Below are 25,022 nucleotides of genomic sequence, written 5' to 3'. Positions count from 1 at the left end.
ATTTGGTGTTAGCACATTTTTATACCACAACTATAGGAAGCCTTTTTACTGAGGCAAAGGGTCAAAGCAAAAATCAGTATCTGATTTGTTTGCTTGTCTCTTCAACATAGTTCATTCATCTTCTGTAAAACAAAATTACTATTTCATGAAGAAGTAGTATGCTGATAAAAAAAAAAGAGATCTTGGAAAGGTAAGATTGATGTATTTGTTATATCTGAGAAATAAACACTCAAAGAACATTCAAACACAAGGCTGTCTGCCTGAATCTTGACTGCCTACCAGCTGTCAGGTATGGAGAATACCGACTTCCACCACTGAAGAAGAGGTGTCATTTCACATCCTCTTCCATCTTCCAAAATGACCATGTATCTCCTTATGGCTGAATGGCTAAGTAATGCTCTGTGACTGGGTGAACTTGGAAGCAAGGGTAAAACGTATTCCTTTGGTTTTAAGTAGTTGCCATTGCTTCCCTTCAGGGACACATATAAACATAATGAGAGATGCTTTGCTCATTCCAGTGGGGAATTGTATATTTCAAAGAAAATGCCAGTTGCTGATACATGCCTTTGCTTCTCTCTGTCAGGGGGTTGGTTTGTTTTTAAGGTTTTCAGAATTACAAATTTTAGCCCAGCCCAAGAAACACACTGTGTCTTAAAACCAAAAGATGTTTCAGAAAGTAACACTTTTGATTGAATATCTCTCTCACATCAAGCAACACACTAGAGTGACTCCTTTAGCATTGATGGGTTACTCTAAGCTTTGACCAGGACCCACAAACAGGTAAGCATCCATTTGTGCTTACACTTACTTATAACACTAAATAGATCCCTTCATTACGCTGTTTCTGGGACTGCACTATATTTTCAGGAATAAAAGAATGGCAGGGTCTTGTTCTACCTCCTAAAAATAATGAAAGTCTTTTTCCCACTGGCCACAGCCCCTGGTACACATGATAGGCTTCCACAACTGGGCAATCAGCAAGATGAAACCACTGTCTGATGAGCAAACTGTGGCTGTCTCAGGATTTACCTGTCCTTCTCCATCTGTCTCTATTCATCAGCTGTGCTTGAGCTCCTCAGGCAGGGACAGAAGAACTGGATGTGCATAAAGTATCTCTTCAGTGTGATCAAAGCAAATAATTGTCTTGGGGTTCTCTAGGAGACAGAGAAGGAAGACATGCACTATTCAGCTACCCCCCCATCAAGGCCCCATGCATGGGAAGAGTGGAAATGCTTCTTGGCTCCAGATGAAGGAAAAGCTAGAGGATCCATACCCTGGGTCCCTCCTTGGCTTCCACAAAACTGCATCAGGAGCCAAAGGGGTCTGACAAATATGATTTCCTCTTTCAGGTTCCTGTCAAGGTCTGTAGAACTGTATTTCATAGCCCTTGGCATGGGCAGACCCACAAACACCAGGCCTGCTATTTATTACATCAGCTGCCAAATGGGTTTGAATGCACACTTCCTTCAGCATGTCTTCCTCTCAGCCTTAAATATGGAGCTGCTGCAAAGTTCAGTACATTTAAGATGATTATAGATAGTGAAGAAGGGTAGAATTTGTCATAGATGATCACATTCATTTTACAAAAATAAGTTTATCAGCCCTAAGAAAAAGTGAGCAGCATCTGTTTAAGTCTCTGACAAAACACAGTCCATGCATGGCATTAGGTTATGTTCTAACATCTAACACAACATAAACCTCACTCACCTTTTCCTCCCTTCTATTACTACTTTCTTCCAGTTTGTTTTCACTCTAACTGGCTGCAAAAATGCTTAAGTGTCTTTGCTGCTTTAAAATTCGTGCTCTTTTTTGATCTAACAACTTCAGCTCGTGTATTTTTTCTCCTGTGCTGCCTTTCTGGGAACCACTGAACCTGTATCCAAGAAGCGTTATCTCTCTCTTCTGCGTCTCATCGTAAGACATTTTGTGGGTTTTTCTGACTGAAGTGCTATACAAAACTAAATTGTATTGTTATGCCTGAGACATTCTCATACAGAAAGAAGCACAAATCATATTTAATCAAATTTAATGAAAGATTGCCATCAGGTGTCTAAATGTCTTACTTGCCTGTTTAGTTGAGTTATGGCAAACAATGGTACCCAGAAACTTAATGTATGTAATAATTCAACATTTTTTTATTATGTGGACCTACTTTGTGCCAGCTCTATTGAACTAATTTACAATAATGGGACTGAAAACACCCTAATTCAAATAGAAAATAGAAAGAAATATTTCTTTATTTTTCTTGCTTCAGAGTGATTGTTTCATTTAGAAATATTAATAAGCTGATAACCGAGTCTCTTCATTATAATATAATGCTCAGTTGCATAGGGAGCTATTCTTTATTCAGTGGGTTACACTCTAGCGTATCATGGGGAGAGGAGATGTATTAGGCTGTATTCAGAGTTTGTATAAAACATGAAACTGCAGGGTAATAGAATTGCATCTTTTATACTAGTGCTGCTATTTAAAAATAGAAGAACAAGTTTTAAATGATAAATTCTAAGCAATATCTTCTAGAAAAGTCACACTGACATTCACCCACGTGCCTGTCTACCTGGCCATACATTTGGTGTATGTCAGCTAAGCAGTTCCTAATACCATTTATTCAAAACAGAAGTGCCATTAGAAATTGTGTTTTCTGTGTAGTTATATGGCTTCTGACAGCACCCGTTTCTGACACCCCAAATATTTTTTATTTCTTTTACATCAAGAAACTGTGCTGCTAAATGATATGTATGACAAACAAAGGCAGAGATAAAATGATGAAAAAGATGAACAAAGAAAGACCAGCCACAAGATTGCTGGAGTTAAGCCCATCCACATCTTATGTTTTCAGAGCACTGGAAAGGTCTGCTCTGAGAAATGCTGCAGCCAGAGGTCTACACACCAGCGCCAGAGCTACACAAAGACTGCAGAGGTGTATGGCAGGAACAGGAGCTGCATATGAGAAGCAGCCACTCACTGCTCTTCCAGAGTTAATTAGCTCTTCTCTTCAAATCAGCTAATTAGCCTGAGCACAGCTCTGCACTGACACAACCATACCAGTTCTGGAGCTGACTCATTAGCTGGCTTGATATCCTCTTCATTCACTAATGTGAATGTTCGCATAGCTCTGAACAAAAGTGTGTCCTGGTAGGTGGGTACCAGCTTCTGCACTAATTAGTATCTGAACATTTTATAAAATGTAGAACTATTTCAAGGGGAAAAAAGAAAAATCAATGTCCCAAAGCTTAATGGTTAAAGCACTCATCTAGAAAGAGGGAGGAAAGCAGGTAAAATTCTTGTTTTCAGAAACAGGTATAGGTAACACTCCCTTCTGATTCTAAATTCATTTTTTCACAGTTATCAACAATGCTCTCAAAAGATATATTTTATAGAGCCTAAAATAGAGTTGTGAGGGTTGGGTTTTTTGTTTTTTGGGTTTTTTTTGTTTTTTTTTTTCTTTGAAATTCTTGGTTCTTCCACTAAACCAAAATTCAATTACCAGCAGAGCCTTAATAGCAAATACAGATTATTGACTGCACTTGAGGCCAACCGCAATGAACTACTGCCTGAGGGTTAAAGCCATTCCTAGGATTAGGTAATATTGCCTGAAGCCAATCAAAAGGAGCGCTTTAATACCTTTGAGCAATAGTTTACTGCAATTTCCCTCAGACCCAGTCAGTGATTAATTAACCTTTTAGAATCTTCTGGGTTAATGGAAAGTTTGCACTGGAAAGCTGCACAGATTGAAACATGAACTGAGATCATCAGCAGCAATACCAGAATATACCATGATATTGGTAGATGAGCCACTGTTTTCAATGGGTTTTAGGCTTTTGCTTCAGCCTGAGGGCAGTAATATGCCCTATCTATAGCTGACTGAGCTTATGTGAAGTTATCTCAGCTACTAAAAGGTTTTTTCATGTATAAAATAACCACTGTTTATCTTATAACTGATAATTATCTAAAACCTACTCAGCTCGAATTCTACAGGTTTTCAATCAACAGGGGTATAAAAAGGGTGGGAAATTTCTACATGTTAGATATATAGAGTGACAACAAGGTGTCCAGATAAAGAAATTATGATCCATATTTCTACTCACCTCAAACCTTGTTTGGATGTTGGTTGTGTCCAAGATAAAGAAAGTTGTTTGTGAGTTGTAGTTGATTAATTGCATGCCTACCAAATCCTGGGATTGTCTGGGTAAATAAAGTTTTGGGGCAAGACCAAACACCAAGCCTGTATTGGGAAAGTAATCTTACTACTTAATAAAAGCATCTTTAAAAGATTATCAGCTCAACAAGTGTCAAGAATAAGTAAAATAACAGAATCCTACCAGATGCTTACTGACTGTCAATAGCATGCATATTGAAGATTTCAGCATCCCTGAGTTCTGAAACTGCTACAAGTTAAGAGACCATATTAAATGCAGATCACTTCTGAATCCCTAAAACCAGCACTGCAGCAAGACATTTAAATGATGACACAATGAGTTACAGTCTGCCAGGTTGGCACAGATTCAAAGTGGCAGCAGCTGAGGTGTGTTTTAAAAATAGGGATTTTTTTAATTGGATTCAAAATCAATTAAAATCCCATTAGAAACATAATTGTAGTGATACAAATCATAAAATAATATCTTTTACAATAAACTATAAAACTGAGGAAGCTTACATAATTAATACTACCTATTGCACAGATAGACCCATACCTTTCAATCACGTACAACCTACATGTCAAGAGAATGCCTTTGAAAAGTAGAGTGCAATTTCAATAGGAGGTCAGCATGTATGGCATAGGATTCAATGTGCGTCTCTTTAGATAGCTTTGATTTCCCTTCTCTCCTCAAAGCCCCAGATCATACATTGCTCTTGGAGATTAAATGCCAGCAAGACTAGATGGTAAAACAATGAGACATGCAACATCACGGTGGCAGTCAATTCAGTAAAGCAGCTAGTGGCCATCCATCATAGTTTTGATCCCTGGATGAGAAAATAATCAGCCAGTTTTCTGCTGGTGTAAAGTCAGTGCATATCTTAGGCCATGAAATCATGCCCTTTTTGCTGAGACTAAATGTGCTTTAACTGCTTTTTGATGGAAAAATAAGGATGCAAGTAAAAAAAAAAAAAAAAAGCCAACATTCCTTATGCCAAATAGCAAGATTAAATTTTTAGTTTATTTTGTCATTAATTCCAGTTTTCCTGAGCTGTCAGCCTTGCTTGGCATCTTCTAGCAAAGCCACCCCCATAGTTTCAAGTGCTGGCATTCAGTTCTTACACAGCATGCTCTAGGCAAGGTTGGATTATTGTCTTTTTATTCTTGTGGGCTTGTAGAGCTTTATGCTGGTGTTTGTACTATGGTGAGTAAATTAATGACTCAACCATTTTCCAAAGAGGTGAAATGAGAACGACACCTTTAAAAACAATTTTTCAGGTTTATAGTAAACTTAGCTTTTCAGTTTCCTCCTCACTAATCTTGTTTTATACAGTATTTTTTAAACAATATTGCATTAGTAAAAACTGTCAGCTGCAATAAATTATCAGATTTTCTCTTTTATTATTTTGCAGTGATGCTTTAAATATATATTCCTGTAAAGATTAAGTGTATAATTTAATTGTCCTTGTATCAGATGAAAAAAACCATGATTCCCCACAGCAGCCTATTGACTCCTTCAACCTTGCCTCTTGAAACCTTACTGAACGCAGAAGCTGATACTGCAGGTTTTATATTTATAATGATTAATTAATTCTGCACTAAGCAATGTTCCTGACTGCAAGAACAAAATCCACTTTAGAAAACATAAATGACAGCTTGCCTAAAATAATTAACACCAGTGCTGATAGAATTGGGATGTTCTTCCTCTGCTTTACACTAGCGTATTTGAGAGAATTTAATTACTAATATTTCTGACTAGCAGAAGAATTACGTTAAAGGAGCACTTGATGTGGCAAGATTGAAAGCTCACATAAAAATATGTTACAGACATATAATGTGGATGGGATAAACCCTGGTTAAAAATGAAGATACAATTAACACACTGTTAAGCATACAAGCGTGTTTCCATCAGATCACGTTAAAAATATCCTGCATGAAAGTATCATCTCATTCCTCTGACAGTCAAACAGCCAGGTAGGGTCTGGCTATGCAGCACAGCAAACCTGAACTCTTCCACCTCTGTGCAGAACAAGTCTGATAAGGTCTGTCTTGGTAACAGGAAGGTCTCGCCAGCGAGCAAAACACGGTGTTTTGTAGCCTGAAAAGGGCTATTCTTCCTCCATAGCTGCAGCAGGAGCTCTCTGCTCATTATTCATTAGGGACAGAATATACCCCTTAGCATGCTGAATAATGTAAACCTACATGTCAGCTTACACAAGGCCTTGAAACAGGACAACCCTTTCCTGGAAGGGGACATTGGGTATTTTCTGTGGGTGAGATGGGTTTATCTGCCAATTCTAACATCATGTAACTGCTTACAGAATTTATTAACTTCACATTGAAAGCTTAAGTGACTGGTTCCTGGGATATAAATAAATGTGGCAGGAGCACATATGAGTCTGCTGTATTTTCCTTTGAATTACTGGAAAGGTTACATAGAATTATGGTAAAAATGCAGACTATCAGCCAGAGGAAACAACATGGAGTTATTGTCACATAGTCTGACTCAAAGTGAGGACTTCTGTGGGTAAAATAATATGATAGTATCATCACGGCTTTCTCCCTGTTAAACTTCATCACCCTACAGCCTCCCTATTTCACATGTGTATAGTTTAAATATCTGAGCACTGGCAATTAAATTCTTGTGAGTCTACCTTTATCCTTTCCTGCAATCTCATACAGGTGGTTGTTAAACACGACTGATCTACATCTCCACATTACCTGCAATGGGTACTAGTTGTTCCCTGGGTGGAGTTCAGGAACTTCACGATCACTTGGAGGTGCAAGTTTGTGAACATGTAAATACCTACAGCACACCCAATTCGTTTTTCTTAAATGTTTTTATTTCACATTACATGGAGGACCTGAGAGCTGAGTAAATCAGGTATTGCAGTGAGTCTTTCTGGTAGATTTTCAGCACAAATGTCATTCTTTCTTCTTTTATTGGTTGGGGCAAGCACAGAAAATCTCAACATTATCAAGGGCCCAATTCTGGAAGGGAAAAAGTCCATAAAGATAAAATGAACAGCCATCTGGCCAATTTTCCAACATGTTCCATCTCCTCCAGTGGCTTATGGGCATATGTTTTGTCCCTGCACAGCCTTGCTTAAAGGTGCAATTATGCATTGCCTGTAAACCCATCCCTGTCACTTATAAGTGAAAAAAAGGGAACCAGAACGCTTGATTTACAGAAACAAATGGAGGCAGATGTAAATCGTCTTCCTAAGGCACTGCATTGTCTGCACCCTAGGTGGAATTCCTACTAATAAGTAGTGGGGATTGGAAAGGGCATAAGAAAGCAATCTCTAACCTCTCTTTAGGTATTCCTGCTTAATACTAATTATTACTTAATAATGCATAGCATTTATATTTCCTTGTAAATGTTAAGAGTGCTGTAAAAGCATTAACTGGTTAATTCTCAGGACACCCTTAAGAGATGGGCATATGAGTATTATCTTCATTCCATACTTCTTTCCATAATAAGGGAACAATTAAAATGAAATTGATCAGCTAACTTTATAGACACCCTAATTCCTACAAATAGGAAATAATAGGTCTAAATGAGTATACTTCTGGGTGTTTAAAAGCAGTATTCATCAGCTGGATTACAGCTGATTTTTCAATGTAATTAACTTTGTATCCAAAAATCAACTTTATTAGTTCACTTCTAGCATATTAAGCACAATAGGAGGGATGCCCCATTTTCTCTGGCAATAATCAGGTTGCCTTCAGCCTTGTAATTGATTCAAGCAGGAACCGTATTATTGTCTAGTAAAACAGAGCATCCCTCCTATTATCCCTTAAGTAGCAGTCAGTCTGGGAAGAAAACAGTTACAATGATGTATGAAGTTAAGACAGATGTCAGCTAAATAGATATCTGAGTAAGCTAGGAAGAAAGAATTAAATAGTTTGAAGAATCAATAAAGGTACCAGCTAACCATTGTGCAACTCATCAACTAATCTCTCGTTATTATTTTTCATATCCTGAGTGCCCCAATACTACTACACACTGTACAGACATGTAGCAAGCCCAAGAGTCCTCACAATCTATTTTGTCAGCTTTCATTTCTTTCCCTCTGTTTTTGTATCCTCTCTCCCGTACCATTCCAGTTCCCTGTATTTTGATGTCTCCATGTTATTACATTAGGGCACCCCATTGCCAGAGGATCAGAGGACTGAGAAGGACTGATCCCACTGCACCCTCTGTTACAGAGGGTCAGGCACAAAGTTCTGGAGCAAAACCAGCTTGGTCAGTATCATTTACCTTTATTCGTTTTTTATTCAAATTTTAAGAGCAGTATCATGATGAAAAAAATACTGTAGTTCTGTTGGGAAATAAGGATAAGAAAATCAGTACATTTCTCCCAGGTGAAGGGATCTCTGAAGGAATCTGGGTGTTATGGCTAGCTAATGGAGCTTGGACACAGCAAGAGGGATGAGGGAAATACATCCCTCCTGGAAGAGAAGCAGGAATATGAAAAGTGGTTGACTTTCAGTGTCTAAAAGGAGTCTGTGAGAACTGGATCCACAGCAGTGAGTGACTGCTGCAAGGATTGCTGGGACTGCTCCTAGCACTGACAACAGAAAGAAGGAATCTGACAAGTACTGCTCTAGCCACAACATGAGGATGCCTGTTCCTTAATACTGGAATCAGCTTCTTTGAAATAAAAAAAGGCAGTGCATGTTTACATTTTTGGATTCCTAACTGATCAGCTTTGGACAACAGACTCATAGAAGAGGTAGGTGACCTGGCTGAGTGGCTCTGAAAGGAACAGTTCCACCGGTCAGCAAATAAATCTGTGCTGTGTACTCTGGGGCTGAGCTTGGTCTTGCATTTGGAAGATTTTCATGCAATAAAAGTCATAAGCCTAAGTTATGTGTCACCATATGTATTGTCTCATTAGGTCCCTGTAGCTCATAGGTTAAAGAAATTCCAGCTTTCTGGAGAAAGTAGGGGCTCAGATCTTTATTGGTGAACACTTGTCTATGGGATATGGCTACAGGATGCCATGTTCCAGGTGAGGCAGTGCTATCTGCAAGAGTTATTCTCTTATGCTGTGCTCTAGTGAGAAACAAAGCACATGAGCCCACCCGAGCCTTTAGCCAGTTCACACAACAGAACGTGAGACCACTCACTACTTGTATGACTGCTTCTCCCCTACTGCCTCCACTGCATAGGAACTCAAGGAAAGTAACCCCATAACACCAGCCAGTTTCAACTGTGAAACTGTGATTCTTCTCCTCACTCCTTGTGCGATGTCAGGCAATATAGGATAAGCCATTGTCAATGTCAGTTGTCCCATTTGACCTGTATTGGAAAGGCAGGGGAAAGCCTCACACAGCAGACACTGCCCTCAGCTGGGAAGATCCAGCTTCCCTCTCTGAGCTGAGGGGTGTGAACGCCTCTGTCCTAATCTGGGTACAGCAGGCAGCTCACAGGGTCAAAACCCATGGCTCAGACCCAGTCACACACAAGGTGTAGATATACTTATTGCAACTTCTAGTGGAGAGGAGGGAGAAAAGTATTCCATTTTCTGTAGAATTGGCAACATTGCAGTTACACTTCGTCTGATCTGTCCCAAATGGCTTTTATGCCTTTCTTGCTTCTTTCTCCCTCACAATCCTCTCATTGAAAGAAAAATCCATCATCTCTTCATTCTCAAAATAGACTTAAGAGCCATTATGAGTGGGAACCAGGTGCTAAGGGTGCCAGTGCAGTTATTTTACTTTGCCAGATCTTAAATAAAAGCATAACATGTAAAGGGGAGAGGAAGGAGGCTCCTGTTTTATTTTTCTTGCAACTGGATGTGCTATGCTTGACCTTTGTAGCTGCCATCACTATTTGGCAGAGTTGCACATTTAGGAGGACATTTGGAGCATTTACAGTCTTACCTTCCACTCCCTGCAGGCCATTAGTTTAGTATCAAATAATCAAAGGGAGGAGTTAAAACATAGTTGATTAGTACCAGTTTAGTTCAGCACTGATCTGTAGTCGTATCCTTAATTTGCTTAACCCAACCCCTGTTGTTGTCTTTTCTCCTTTCAGATGTGGTTTGACAGCTGCAGTCATGCCGCCTTCTCGCTTCCCTTACTTATCCGTGAGAGCAGGAATATCAGGTTAATTCCATTTGTCAAAAAGCTCTATTTAGGATAATTTGGCCCCAAAAGTTCAGATCAGACAGATGCAGACAGCAGGCAGATTGCAAGCCTCAAGCCAAAAAACTACTCTTGAAGATATTATTATGGTTACTACAGCTAAAATTTCCTCTATCCTTGACATTATTAAGCATAACAAATGCTGCCCAGAAGGTTCATTGAGCGGGGCAGAACATCAAGAACAATAACTCATCTTGCACTGCAATTTAAAAATAAAGAATGATATTTTATTTTACCTTCCATTTTCTTTGTAAAATTTTTTTCCCACTTCATTTCAGATGAAGAAAGTCCTTTCCACCCTTAGTCTGAGATGCTTCTTAAAACATTGATTATGATTCTTAGCAACACCCTTTCATGCTAGGTTTAAGTAATTATCATACTGATCATACCAAGTCCTTTCTGGATTTTGCTTTTGGACGGTTTGGAGTGGTGGTGTTAATCCTAATAAAGATGGCTGTAAATAAAAATAATATAAAGAACCTCTCAATGTTTTAATTTTATTGTTTAAAAGTTGCATTTTCTATATTTCTTTCTTTGGTTCTGCATTGCTTGTTTTTCCAAATTAGTGAATTATGGTAATTCAAGGATGGAGAAGTTTTTATTCGCATGTACTATTGGACAGATACTTGGTTAACAAAGTGAAAGTCAAACCCTTTTCATTAGACTGAATATTTCTCCTAGACTGGTCTGTGAAGTGTCTAGTTCTGTGTAAAGTGTTACAAGGAGCATAAGAACTGTGCTGTTTCTTCATTTGATCTGTACAAATGGTTCAGGCAAGAAATCAGACCAGAAATGGAGTCAGTATCCATGAGACATCTACTTTCCAAAAGACTGATAGTTTTCTCTATCAAGGAGATTTAGGCAGGCATTTTGTTAAATATCATTATCTGCATCTCCCAAAGCCTTTTGGTGTAGAAAAATAAAAAGCTTTCATTACTTAGATTCCCACACTTTAATTTTCAATGTCTAAATGACTCAGGAGATCTTTAGTGCTCAGAAGTGAAAGCTGACTGTTATCATGCTTGTAACTTACTATAATACCATTTAAAAGACATGAGCTAATAATTTCAAGTATTCAGATGCTCTTTTTATCTGAAGGACCTGGGGATACCAGATCAGATGAGATCATCTACTGAATACTGCTATGGATTGACTGTGATTGCTTTTTTTTCCTGCCACACTTAAGATTTTCTTCTGGAAGTAAGATACTTGGAATTTTACTTTTTTTAAAAGTGTATTTTTCAGCTTCAGTGGATTCCAAAAAGGATACTGCTTTGTCACTAAGTCACAATAAATCAAAACACCTATATAGTTCATCTTTGTTATTTTTGTGACTTCACCAATGCCTGTCCTTATACCCATGGAGGGAGCAATCAACCTGTTTTATAAATAAAGTCGTTGGACTAGAAGCCAAAAGTGGTGGCCATTCAAGTAGTTCAAGCAAAACTACAAGGGTCTGTCCTGGAAGCAAAGGAAGAGACTTGGAAACTAAGTTGAACCTACTGAAAGTAAAAACCTAAGAAAAAATGTTGTGACTTGTAAGAAAAGAGTCTAAGCTTATGGGGTACAAAGCGATGTGAAGCCACAGGCTTCAAGGATCAAGGAAACTGCTTGTGGTTTCTCTCCATTCTGTTCTTGGAAAACAGATGGGATGTGCATGGGGCTAAATAAACCAGATTATACAAATATATTTGAATGCTGCGTTGATTTCTTAGTGCAGCAAAAATAATCCAGAAACCCACAAATCCACAAGACTCTGGAAACTGGTAGAAGGGAGCAAAAATATTAGAAACATTATTTTCATTGTAACCTATAATACTGTCTGCCATCTTTCCACTGATGTAGCCAGCACCTAGCAAGCCTCAGACTCCATTTTACTAAAAGCCTCAAAAGAGATGTAGTATAGTAAAAATAAATGGAATGCAGAATAAAGTTCGGTAAAGCAAGGTCGTTGTTATTTTCTTGATATTTGTACATAACAATCTTAATATAAAAGCCTGAAGTTTTGAAAGACTTGAGAAAATATATAGATTTGTATCAGAGGATACCTCTTTCCTTTCCTCTGAGTCTCAGAATTAATGGCAAAGGTGGTTAAATGCAGAGGAGCTCATTAATCTGTCTGTGTCTGGATCGTCTTACACAGATACCATGCAAATCAATGCCTGTGAGGTAGTTAGCATTGTGCTTATGTAAGCAGCACTATACGGGCACAAAATCTACTTTAGCTGCACAACATTTGAACTAATATTTATTTAATTTTATTTAATAGTGTCAGTAGCTAGTCTGAAACTGTTAGCCTTTTTTCTGAAGGAGGTGAGTAAATTGAAATCACAAAACAGCACAGTTAGTTGAAGATTTTTTTTTTTTTCTCCAAAAATTTCTCATTCTGAATGGAGTTTAAATTCTGAAAAACATCTATGCAGAAAATAAATACAGCACTTTTCCCCTATTTCTCTGAGGCTACTGGAAACCCATGTGAAGGAGGCAAACTCTTACTGTCACCCTCAATGTTTTCTAGCCTTCCAGCTTACAAGGCAGGAAACTGTCAGCGCATTATCACGGCATCAAATAAATGCTGTACATCTTTAATTAGCAATGTATATCAGTGTTGAGGCCAGTACAGACATAAATAAAAGATATGAATGCTGCTACACACTCAGTATAAAGCAGAGCACAGATGTAAAGATAACAAACTTAAGGAAATCAAAAAGTTTCTGTTGAGTGCCATGAATGCATACACTGAGAACAGCTAGCCTTTCACTGAAGCATTAAGCTCAAAGCATTACAAACATGTCAAAAATGGAAAGATTTTTATACAGAACTAAATATTGTTCAGTGATAAAAATAGCTTTCTTCATTCTTGGTTAAACAGAAGAGAAGTACCCTAAGGGTAGTAAAGGGCCTTATCAGCAGAGAACAATAAAAAAACTGATGGAGGGAAGTAATCTTTCTCATCTCAGAGGAACTACTGTAGCTGTTAACATTACACTTGTTGCAGTTTATCTATATGCAAGACCCTACAGTATCTTTCAGATTAATTTAGCATTTTAGGAATCCATTATACCTTTTGGGAAAGTGATTCAATTTGGAGATTCCTAGCATGTGTAAATGAAGGCAGTAGCTTTCATTTCAGAACAGCCTGCACGCAGTAAATATTTGAATGATGTGATGCAGTTGTGAGTCTTTTACAAATATTTGACAGCAGCAGTTGTATAAATCTCCATTATGATTTTGATAAAAAAAAAATTTAAAACATAGAAGGGTTGACTTTCATATTTGGGGAAGTGAAGGATTGAGAATACCTCTCTGTTTACTGCAAGCTCTTTACATAGCTCCTATTGCCACAGACTCAGGCACAAGGAGCCCGCCTTGCAGCTCAGATGGGGTTCAGTCCCATCGCCTTTGAAGTCTGTGGCACAGGCTGCTCTCATTGTACCAGATCAGGGTGAAGCAGCAGCTTTTGAGAAACTGAGAAAGCAAGGCTTTCCTGCTCCAAACAGAACTGAGCTCCTCTGTGTCAGAGCCCTGGGCAAATTTCTGAACAAAACCGTGTGAGTTCATCTTACACATGGCTGCCATTGCTTCCAGTCTCTGATCCAGAATAAGTCCTTGTAAGGCATCACGTCCTGCTTTGAATTGCTTATCTAATGCCATAGATCAGCTGAAACACAGAAGTCTAGATGTTTATACCTCTCCCTAAGAAACTTTCGACATTAACTTTACCATGTTTGCTCTTAGCCCAAAATTTGATGTCCCTAGAGCTTAAAATAAAACCCATTCATTAGGTCCAAGATCAGTGATGGTGGGAATAACGTATTTATTGTGATGCAGGCAGACTTTAGGACACCTTTGTCATATATACTCCAAAATGAAAGGTCTGTGACATTTATAAATGGAATCTCTCCCAGCACGCAAACCTCACTGAGGAACAGATCTAGACTGTGCTATAATGATTATTAAGATAAATAATCAGAATAATTATGAGATGGATAGTTAGTTTCAGTATGTGGAGGACACATTTTTTATCAAGTTAAGGTAGAGGCAACTATCTAAATAGACAATGCAAATGCTTTAATTGCACACTATACGATGTTTTTCCTAAGGTTTAGCCCTATAGTCAAATATCAGACTGATGAGTGAAATTTAAATACAGAAACCAGATACTACTACAGCTTGTGAGAAATAATTACATAACTAAAGGAAGGGAGGCATTCAGGAAGTCACTTTAAGAGCCAAAGCTATCAGTCATAAACAGGCAGGCAAACTATGGCACTTCCCTGGTAATAATAAAAGCACTTACCTCTGTTTCAACTACATGGACTTCTCTTTGCTCTGGATCCATACATACTTCTCAGGAAAAGATAAATTCACATGTAATGTATCACTGGTTTTCAATTTCATTGTGATGAACCCACGGGGTGGATTACATAGTCCATCCTGTGTTTTACAGAAGAGCTAAATTACACCGTGCCCTCTGTGTGGTCCAGGGGATATTGATTAGATCATTTCAGAGTTCCAAGAAGAAGAAGAAGAAAATGCGCTGAGTTTCCTCATCTACATATTTTCTTTTAATCTTTCCAATTTCTGGTAATAATTAGTTTGCAGGAGTCAACAAGACATTTCTTTTCTTGCTTGAAATACCACTCTTGCATTTTTATAAGAGACTTCAGGAGATCTGGGAATGTATTCTTCACACAGAAGCTTAACAAAAAGTCTTTGGGAACTCTTGTTCCTTATTCTTTTATCAGCCTGAATAACAGACATTTTCTTAATGCCTGTTTGCTTGCAACTTGGATGTACAGAGTTATGTGAAAAAAGAAAGACCACAGAGACACTCCAATATTACAGGGTAAGCTGAAGTGAGAAATACTTAATGCCATTCCGAGATTCACCGGCAAAAAGCTGCAAATGAAAATTATTACAATGAGCATAAAATTATTATAAAACTGTCACATTTATAATATTTCATATCACTTCTGACCATAAGGTCCACAACTATAAAAGCAGTATCTTTTACTCTTCAGTGTGCACAGATGATGGTTTGCATTCTTCAGGGCTTATCATGTTAAAATGCCTTTAATTATGTCTCAGATAGCTGTTCAGAACACACTCTGAAACCTCTTCAAGGTCAAAACCTTCCTTCTTGCTGATCCTCAGATCATCATTCTTTGATTTCTGTTTCACTGACATAATATCTCTACTATTCTTGGGAATCAGTATACTGCTGTGTAGGCCATGCTGGCATATGATTACAACCATCCCTAAAGGTTCAGATGCTGTTTGCTGATGTCTGTTTCTCCTCTGCTAATCCTTAAAGGTCAGACAGATTGAAAACTAATGTATGTTCGTACTTCATATTTGAAAAAGGTAGCAATACTGCTAAGTTACTGTTTCTTTTTTTTCCCCTGCAGTTGGGGACATGAATATCAAACATATGGTAAACAGAAGAAGCATCTTACGAAGTTGTGTTTTTGATGACATATAGTAATGAAAATGAGAAAGAAATGATTAGTTGCCAATCACAACCATAACTATGCACCTTGAAAACCCTGGTCTGTGTGTAGTTTGTGTAGAATTTAAACGATTGCTAGCTATATAGCACACAGTAATAGACTCTACTCCCAAACCATTAATTTAAACTCAGACACAAAAACTCAAAGATGAATCTTCTTCATGGATCACTGCACTTGTTAACAAGTATCAAATAGGATAAATTGTATATTATAGCACTGTCCACTAGCTCTGCTATATTTAAATCTTTCAGTGTTTCTATTATTATAACATTCTTTTCTAAGGGAATGATAACATCAACCAGTTAAAACTGATATAAATTGAAATTTTTGCCTTTTATTACATTTGCTCTTCATAAAATATTCTGGACAGTGTATACATTCACAACATTTAAAGAAGCAAACTTCCAGCAATCTAAAGCAATTCCAAACTTCTCCAATCTTTATGACCTCTCATGCAGATTTCTTCTCAAATACACACAAACACGAGGCCCATTGTGAATAAATTACTGCAAATATGCTTCAGTTCTTTAAATGAATCCATAATACAATATAGTTAAAAAATGCAACCTACCATACACAGTAAGGTAAACAAATGTATTAACACTGTTAAATATAAAATTAAGGACTGTCTTCAAAACCAGTCTGAACATATATATGTATTTCATTCACATAATTATGAGTCAGAAAAGGAACAGTCCTTTTGAAATGAATGAAAATTAGTATAACAATGAAATAAAAAGCAGTTGTCAGAAAAAATGACCTTAACTTTTATGTAAGACTATAACTGAGTTTAACAAACTTCCCAGTCCAAACAGACTTTCCAGTATTGATATCTTATTGAAATAAATAGCCAGTTATGTCTTTTAAAATCCATATTTACTGGCTTTATATCATTATTCAAAGAGAATATTTTATTCTTCTGGACACTTATAAGACAGCTTTGCTTACCAGCAATCTAAACAGTCTAGTAAATCTTAGTTAGAAACTGTGAAGAAATAATAATATATATTTCTGCAGTCTTTAGAAAATGGAATTAAAAAACTTCCTTTCTTGGTAATAGAGTTATGCACATAATTCTCTGTCTATTCTCCTAAAAACTGAGTGCTCTGTAAAATACAATGTCAGTTTAAGTGTTACCTTCAGCAAATCTGGTCCGAAAAGAAAAATATTTACAATTTGCAAAGATGCAGTGTCAAGAAGAAAGCATAATGTGTCACAATGGATAGTATAATTAACTGTTACTGAATTGATGTATATGGATGGACACACACACATCAACTCAGTATACTTGCAAACTACTCTCTTCCTGACTTGACTATGACTTGCGTTGTCTACGTCTTTATTTTTGTATGTGTTTTCCACTGAAACCATCATGGTCAGGAGTGAGTGAATCACTGTTCCCCATCTATTAATCAATTCTATAGATAAATCTACAAAATTAAAGAGTAATATTTTTTTAAAACTCTGGTTGTATGGGGTTTGTGCATTTGCATTTTTGTGGTGTCAAGTTGAAAGGGACAGATTTTTACATAGGAATTGTGTAGCTGATTACTCAAAAGTAAGTAGTCTATTTTTATAAGAACTCCCCCTTCTCTTCCTGACCTGAAGTAATATCAAATAATTAGCTTTTAAATGCCCTTTGTGCTATATTTTCCTATGTGATATTGTGCCCTTTAAAACCAGATATTATTTATAGCACAAAAAGCACAATGATTCCTGACCCAGAATTATATCATTAGAGGAGCCTGAAAGAAGTTAGTCCATCAAAGTGTAGGATATTAAACTGGTTTGCTTGTCTAGAAAATGCATAATCAGCCCTTCACACTTTTGTTGTTTTACCTGTAATTAATACTAATTAAGGCTAAGGCTCTCAAATATGGAATGGTTGAGAAAATCTGAAGGGTTTGGTTTCCTATTTGTCAACTTTTATTTGAAAACAGCAGGTTAAATCCCAATCTGAGGAATGTTTAGCCTCAAACTATCATGCAGATTGTTTTATATCTATGTAATTGCAAAGACTGCTTTGGTCAAAATTTCTGAACACTTTTTATTGCTAATTTTGGTAATAAACCTGTTAATTAGTTAATTGTAAAGCATTAGTGAATCAAGTAAAAAGAATCCATCTGTTTATAAAATAAGATCTCTTCTGGGCATAACATTTGCAAACCACAGTGGTAGACACCATACCACCTATTTATTGATAAAGTCTCTGTCTCCTTTTAGAGCTAAAATGTGACTTTGAACTAGATTTGTAATATATCATGCACAGTTAATACCATCACTATTTTAATAACATCAGGGGGGCTTGAGAGACCAGTGAAGAGTTATACTCCCTCTTGTCACTGATGTGAATCTGGCACAGACCAGTAACAGCCAGAGATGTGGCCATATGAAAGGCATTCAGTTCTCAGAGCAAATTCATAGTATCTCCAGTTGGAGAAGAATTTTAAGAACACAGCACATTTACCATTGCCATAAGGATTATTTCCATGGGCAGGTTCAGAAGCCAAATGAAGCACCAGGTTTGAGGGAATTTTTCCATTGGCTTGAATGGGAGCAGGATCATAGATTTTTCCAGGTGAATGCATAAGCAGTCTGGGAAGCTTACACTGCTGCTACTTATCTTTTCCATGGCAAATCAAACAGGCTTCTTTTCTCAGAGCTGTCAATGTGGCAGCTTTCATGAGCACTAAATTAATCCTTTAAGGAGAAAACATATTTTAAAAAAATATAATGTCTTTTCTGATTTAAAGATACTGTAAAAAAAGACCTCTTTTCAATACAGAAAACAAATCTCTTGTATATTCATGTGGATTACAGAGTAGTTTCCATACCAAAATATTACAGTTCTTTTATCAGAGCAAAGTAAAGATGATACAATATTCTTGTCTGAGATTAAAAAATATATAAGAATGGAATACTGATAGCAACATACAATATAAAGTAAAAGAGGATTGGATGATGTACTATGGGAGCTGATAAGAATTATATGACTTCTAGCAGAAGTAAAATGACATAAAAAGATACAGACTGGTGGCAATAGGAAATGCATCTATAAAGGCGATCACAGGAGTAAACAGGGAATGAGTTTGGATAACAGCTCACAAGCATTTAAGGGATAATGCTAATTGAATTATGCATGTGTCATGGTTTAACCCCAGCCAGCAACTAAGCCCCACACAGCCACTTGCTTACTCCCACTGTGGGGAGAGGCTCAGAAGAGTAAAAGTCAGAAAAGTCATGGATTGAGATAAAGACTGTTTAACAGGTAAAACAAAAGCCTTACACACAAACAAAACAAAATAAGGAATTGATTCACCACTTCCCATTGGCAGACTGGTGTTCAGCCATCTCCAGGAAAGCAGGGCTCCCTCACATGTAATGGTTACTTGGGAGGACAAACACCATCCCTCCAAACATTAGCCCCATTCCTTTTTCTTCCCCCAACTTTATATGCAGAGCATGACATCATATGGTATGGAATATCCCTTTGGTCAGCTGGGGTCAGCTGTCCTGTCTATGTTCCCTCCCAACCTCTTGTGCACCCCCAGACTACTCACTGGTGGGGTGAGAAGCAGAAAGGCCTTGACTCTGTGTAAGCACTGCTCGTAATAACAAAAACACCCCAGCATTATCAACACTTTTCAGCACAAGTCCAAAACATAGCCCCATAGCAGGTACTATGAAGAAAATTAACTCTATTCTAGCCTAAACCAACACAGCATTGTAGCCAATACTAAAAATATCTGAGCATCTTGGTCTGCACTTGTAGACTCCATTGCCCCAGTCTTTCCTCAAGAGTTCAAAATCTGCATAGAATAAGTTGTTAACAGTTGTTTTATCAGTGGCTGTTGGGGCCCACTTATTCCACTGTGGATGCAAGGGAGCTACAAATGGGTCTCTGAAATGATGGGGAATTATACCAAGTTCAGAGTGGGAAATTATATGAGACCCACTCTAGAAGCTGTGGAGAAAACCGCCACACACGGAGAGAGAAAGTGTTGCCTTTTCTTAGTGTGTGACTCATCTAAATCTTGCCACCTAAAATCAGACATCTAATCAAAGCTATTCAGCCAGACTCCTTCTAAGGTTAAAGGAGAGGTCTGGGGACACTTCCAAAGCATTATTCAGTCTTTCCATCTTTCATTTCTGTCTTGAGATGAATACAGTCTGCAGGCTGCTATTAACGTTGAGGTAGAAACCAAGCACCACATCAGTGGAGGAAATATGGACCACACTTAAGAAATGACTGCATGCTTAGAAATTAGGAAGAGGGTCCTGCTACCACTGCAGTTCAAGCCCCTAACTCAGGCAGCTCACCACACCGTCTGCGGCTCTGCCCCAGAGCATGGTTAGAGCGGGTTAGCTGATGCAGGCTGGGAGCCATCTCACATCTGCCTCTTCTCCTGTAGGAGGCCAGCCATTAACACTGACTGAAGAGGTAGCTGTTGAGGTAGCTTAAAGTGTCTACATTGGAGAGGTCTGAATACTTGTTGCAATGCCTACTTTCATGCCTACTGACCTCTGCAGTGGCAGTCAGAGCCTGGAGCAAGATGCCTGTTTTACCCTGGACAGCACCAATGGAAAGAGAGAGATGTGCCAGAGGGGATGTCACCTGGGGAGAGAGGCTAGTGGGACCCCCCGAGCAGGCCGGCAGAGAGCTTGGAGCTTGCCTCCACCTGTGATTCCTCATGGCAGATCCTACTGCAGGATTAGGCCTCTGGGGGTGTATGAGCGACAGCTTTCCCTTTTGAGAAGCAGGATTAGTGGTATGTTTCTGCAGACCATAAAGGAGGTGGAGGAGATGGGAACATCCAGCAGCATACTGAGCTGTGCACAGTTCTGGAGCAGGAACTGCGGCTAGACCTTGAGGCCACTACCAAAATACAGAAAGACCAGGCTGGCATAAAATGAACCCATAGACTAAGGGGCAGACAACTTACCATCAGAAGTTGCTTTACAAACATTTAATCATTGAGACTGCTAGTCAGGTACGACCAGTTTTTGTCTGAACTTGGATGACAGACCCACTCTCATGAGGTATGTGATGAGGAGCAATGACAAATTGTTAGAAGGGGTAAGGTACAACTCACAGCAGTAATCTTCAGTTGGGAAAATGCCCTTTCCACAATGTCAAAATTTTAAATGGGGAAATATTAATTTGATCTTAGAACATTGAGATGTTTTTCACACAGTCTGTGGAAGGCTGAAGTCAACTGGTGGAGCTGTGCTGCTACAGGTGGTTTGGGGAGTAAGGGCACAGACACAGTCACATCTACAGAAAACATGGGTGGCAGGATGAAACTGAGAGGCTCATTGTTAAAATCCTAACCCTGGGAATGCATAGTCAGGAATATGTTTCAGTGACTTTTGAAGTTATCTTTGGTTCCTCGTGCTTCCTTGAACAATAATTCTCAGTCTAGGTTATGTAAGAAGGGGGTACAGCATGCTGCTTTATTGCCTGGAATAGAAACTATTGTTTAAAAACAAAAGAAACAACACATCACCCAAAACACAAAACACAAAAAATCCCACTACATGATTGATAGACTTATTTGAGAGTGGAAGACCAAAGCATTCTGCATCCATCAGAAAAATTGATTTCAAGTGATTTTAGAAGTCACCCTAGGCACCTTCATTTGGAAGAAGAGTGAGTAATACTTCTCAAAGTATTGTTGTTGCTTGTAGGCTCGAATTGCAAATGTTTTACTAGCTAATTTTATGCCAAATCCTGTCACACTACTTTATTATTATATAGTTTCTTATAAATGTTGGTCATGAGAATCTTAATTTTCAATATAAGCATCATTTAAAACATTTATTTTAAATTATCTTGGCTGTACTTTTTTAAACAAGTTAGCAATATTTTAGGACGGGTTGGGAAGCTACCATTCTTGACAAGACTAATTTAATACTGATCATAAAATTGGAAATAGGGTAAAAAGTATGGAATTACAGGAGGAAATCGACCAATGAGAATTTTAGCCTATTCAGAACAGTACTAATATAATAGACTGAACAAATCAGGTCTATAAATTTCTGTCAATCTAGAGTACCTATGCAAGGTCTTATGCATCAGCTAAACTTAAACAAGGTCCTTGTACAGACCCTGTGAACAGGAGTGAATTTCACCCTCAACAGTTGAAAAATTGCCTTTCATTCGGATTGCATCAGAAAATTAATGCGTTACATGCTTCAGCAAAACTGAAACTGGTTCAGTCATCAACATAGACTTTTGAATAACACAGTTTATACTACATTCACAAATAATGTGCTTTCAGGCTAAGTAAAGGATTTTTATTGTTTCCTTTTAAAATACAGTTAATAAAAATATTGACATGTACAGTGTATCAACTGACATAAGTAGGATTTATATAATGAAATAAGACCTTGACAATAAGATTGTTGGGGCACATGAATGTATACTAGTACAGAAGGAAATGTAGAAAAATATAAGGAAAATTACTGAAACCAAGAAAGCAGAGCTTTAGTAAAAACCTAAGGAACAGGAAGGGAGAGTGAATGCATGTGGAAAATGCAGCATGTTTTTGGCTTGTTTGGGTAGGAACTGGAACAAAATGGCTAATACAAAGATATTTAGGCTACAGAGAAATGGCCAAGATCACCCAAAGGAAAAAAAAAAAAAAAAAGCAAAGGAGAGAGGCAGTAGAGCATTGAGTTTGAAAAGTACTTTTGAAGAGTATTGCATACTATGTCCTTAGCAAGTCTTCTAGTGATGGGGCTCAGAGTTCCATTCCTTGGCTTAAATAACTTCTCACATAGGGCTCATATACTTCAGCCATCTGCAGGAGGGTTGATTTCACTCAATATGCATATTGCATCCTCCTAATTATCCATCTCTTTGTATTAATGATGAAATAATACAATCTTCTATTTTCTCTAATTAAGTTTATTATGGAGACATTTTTATGTGCCTATTTTTGAAAAATTAAATTTCATTAAAAGTCAGTGTATCAGATCTTATTAATTCTATTACATTACAACATGAAACATTTCATCAGGAAAAAAAAAGCCTGAATCAAAACCAACCCCAGACTTTGATAATACAGATAAAAAAAGTCCAATGCATTCACTTTTCAATCTCATTTTAAATACTGCAAAACTTTCCTCATACAAAGTTTTTAAATCAATAGAGAGTGACTTATCACATTGTCCTACAGAAACGTATTTTGTCTACTTTGCTGGGGATTTTTTTCCAAAACCACTATGAAATGCCAATGCATCTCACTAAGCCATTTTTTCTTCTTGTAATTAGGAAAAACTAGATAAATAAATTGATATCAATTACCTTTGGGAAAACCAGGTTAGACTAAAAGACCTTTTAATAATTGGAATGGCGGTGTACTTTGCATGCTGTCAGTGCTCAGTGACAATTACTACAAGACAATTGATACACAGTGATGTTTTCTTTGTCATTACTGGACAGTAGGGACTTTAGTGCCAATGATTTTCTGCCATCATCTGAAAGTGATAGGGGTTTCTGAATGGTTGTAGCAAGATAAAGGATCCCTTGATATCCTGTAGGGGAATTGCAGTGTTTTGCTGCTCTCCTGACATGTTCCATGGCTGTGACTCCAGGGCACATGCAACTGAATGGTTTTGCTGAGGTTTGGAGTCTTATGCTTCTTGTGAAGCTACTGCTCAGCATCACCAGTGCACTGCTTACACTAAGATCACGTGGGGTGACAGACAGCAGCAGAAACACTGGGCTGCTGGTGGAGACTGAGAGATTCTTATTTTACTATTTCAGAAAAGAAAGTCATAACCCATTTGAACATTTGAACAGGAATATATAGACTGTCAGGAGACTGAAAATTTAACTTGTAAAACACACAGTAGAATGACTTGTAGCACATACCTAATTGACTCAAACTGCTTATTTTGGTTTTCTGTAAACCACAGATTTATGTCATATAATTTCATCTCTTTTCCTTGTGCAGCAGTTTGTCATTCTGGAAGACTTCTTGTGCTGGAATGACTGAGATACAGTTTTAAAGGTTTAGGGAGAATAAAGGACTGTTTCCTTACAAAGCTTGATTGTGTCTATACATTCACTTTGTATTGTTAATCACCGAAACTGTGGTCCATAGACCACATTTATTCTCCCAGGGCAATGTGGCTCACCCGAAGTTCACCCCCAAAGCTCCTCTCTCTTCTAGGCAATTCTGTGTTGTGGGCAGAGAGATTGTCTGGCATTAACAGAAACTTGTGCAGGAGCATTGCATCCACCATGCCTCCTGCATGTGGCTTGGTAGATGAGAAGAGAGCAGTGGACATTGCTCTTTCTCCAATATAGCAGAGACATGGACATACTGGAGACAGTCTAGTGAAGGACCACAAAAATTATGAAGGGACTGGAGCATCTATCCCATGAGGAGAAGCTGAGAGAGCTGGACTGTTCAGCCTGGAGAACAGAAGGCTTGAGGTGGCAGATCTTAGCAATGTGTGTAAATACCTGAAGAGAGAGTGCAAAGACAACAGAGCCAGGCTGTTTTCAGTGGTGAAGGACAAGAGACCGTGGGCACAAATTCAAATACAGGAGATTCCACTTAAACATAAGAAAAAACTTTTTCACTGAGGGTGACCGAGCACTGGCACAGGTTGCCCAGGGAAGATGGGGAGTTTCCATCTTTGGCAATATTCAAAAGCCATCTGGACATGGTCCTAGGCAACTGGTTCTAGGTGGCCCTTCCTGAGGGAGGGTTGGACACCTCAACCATTCTGTGATTCTGTGCACTGTATGCATGCAAAGAATGATTGGATAAGCTCACTTTGATGATGTAAGTTCATCATAATTTAGGGGAATCTAGTGCTTCCTGTGAGCTAGAGATTCATTGCAAGTAAGGCCAGGAATGCCTGACTTTATTGCACAGTACTTTGATGCAGATAAGGCATTCACGGGACATGTTGTTTGCAAACAGCACAGTGAGTGATGTGGAGCATTCCAGGACATGGCTGCCCCTGGGGCTGAAACAAGGGTATGTAGCCTGCCAGGCTGAAAAGGTCTAGAGCTATACCTGACATTTGTCAGTGTGACTGGGATCAGGCCTGTAGGCCTACCCTTTCCCCGAGCTGACCTTTGGAAGAAATCAATCCATTTTGGCACCTCTCCTCCCACCTTTCTGAAGTGCATAGCAATAAAGAAAAATACAGGTAAGAGACTAGCAGCATGCCAAAAAGAAATGCAAACCTGT

Source organism: Athene noctua, chromosome 4 (assembly GCF_965140245.1).
Source record: "Athene noctua chromosome 4, bAthNoc1.hap1.1, whole genome shotgun sequence".
Lineage (NCBI taxonomy): Eukaryota > Metazoa > Chordata > Aves > Strigiformes > Strigidae > Athene > Athene noctua.
Note: the sequence above shows the minus strand (reverse complement) of the source record.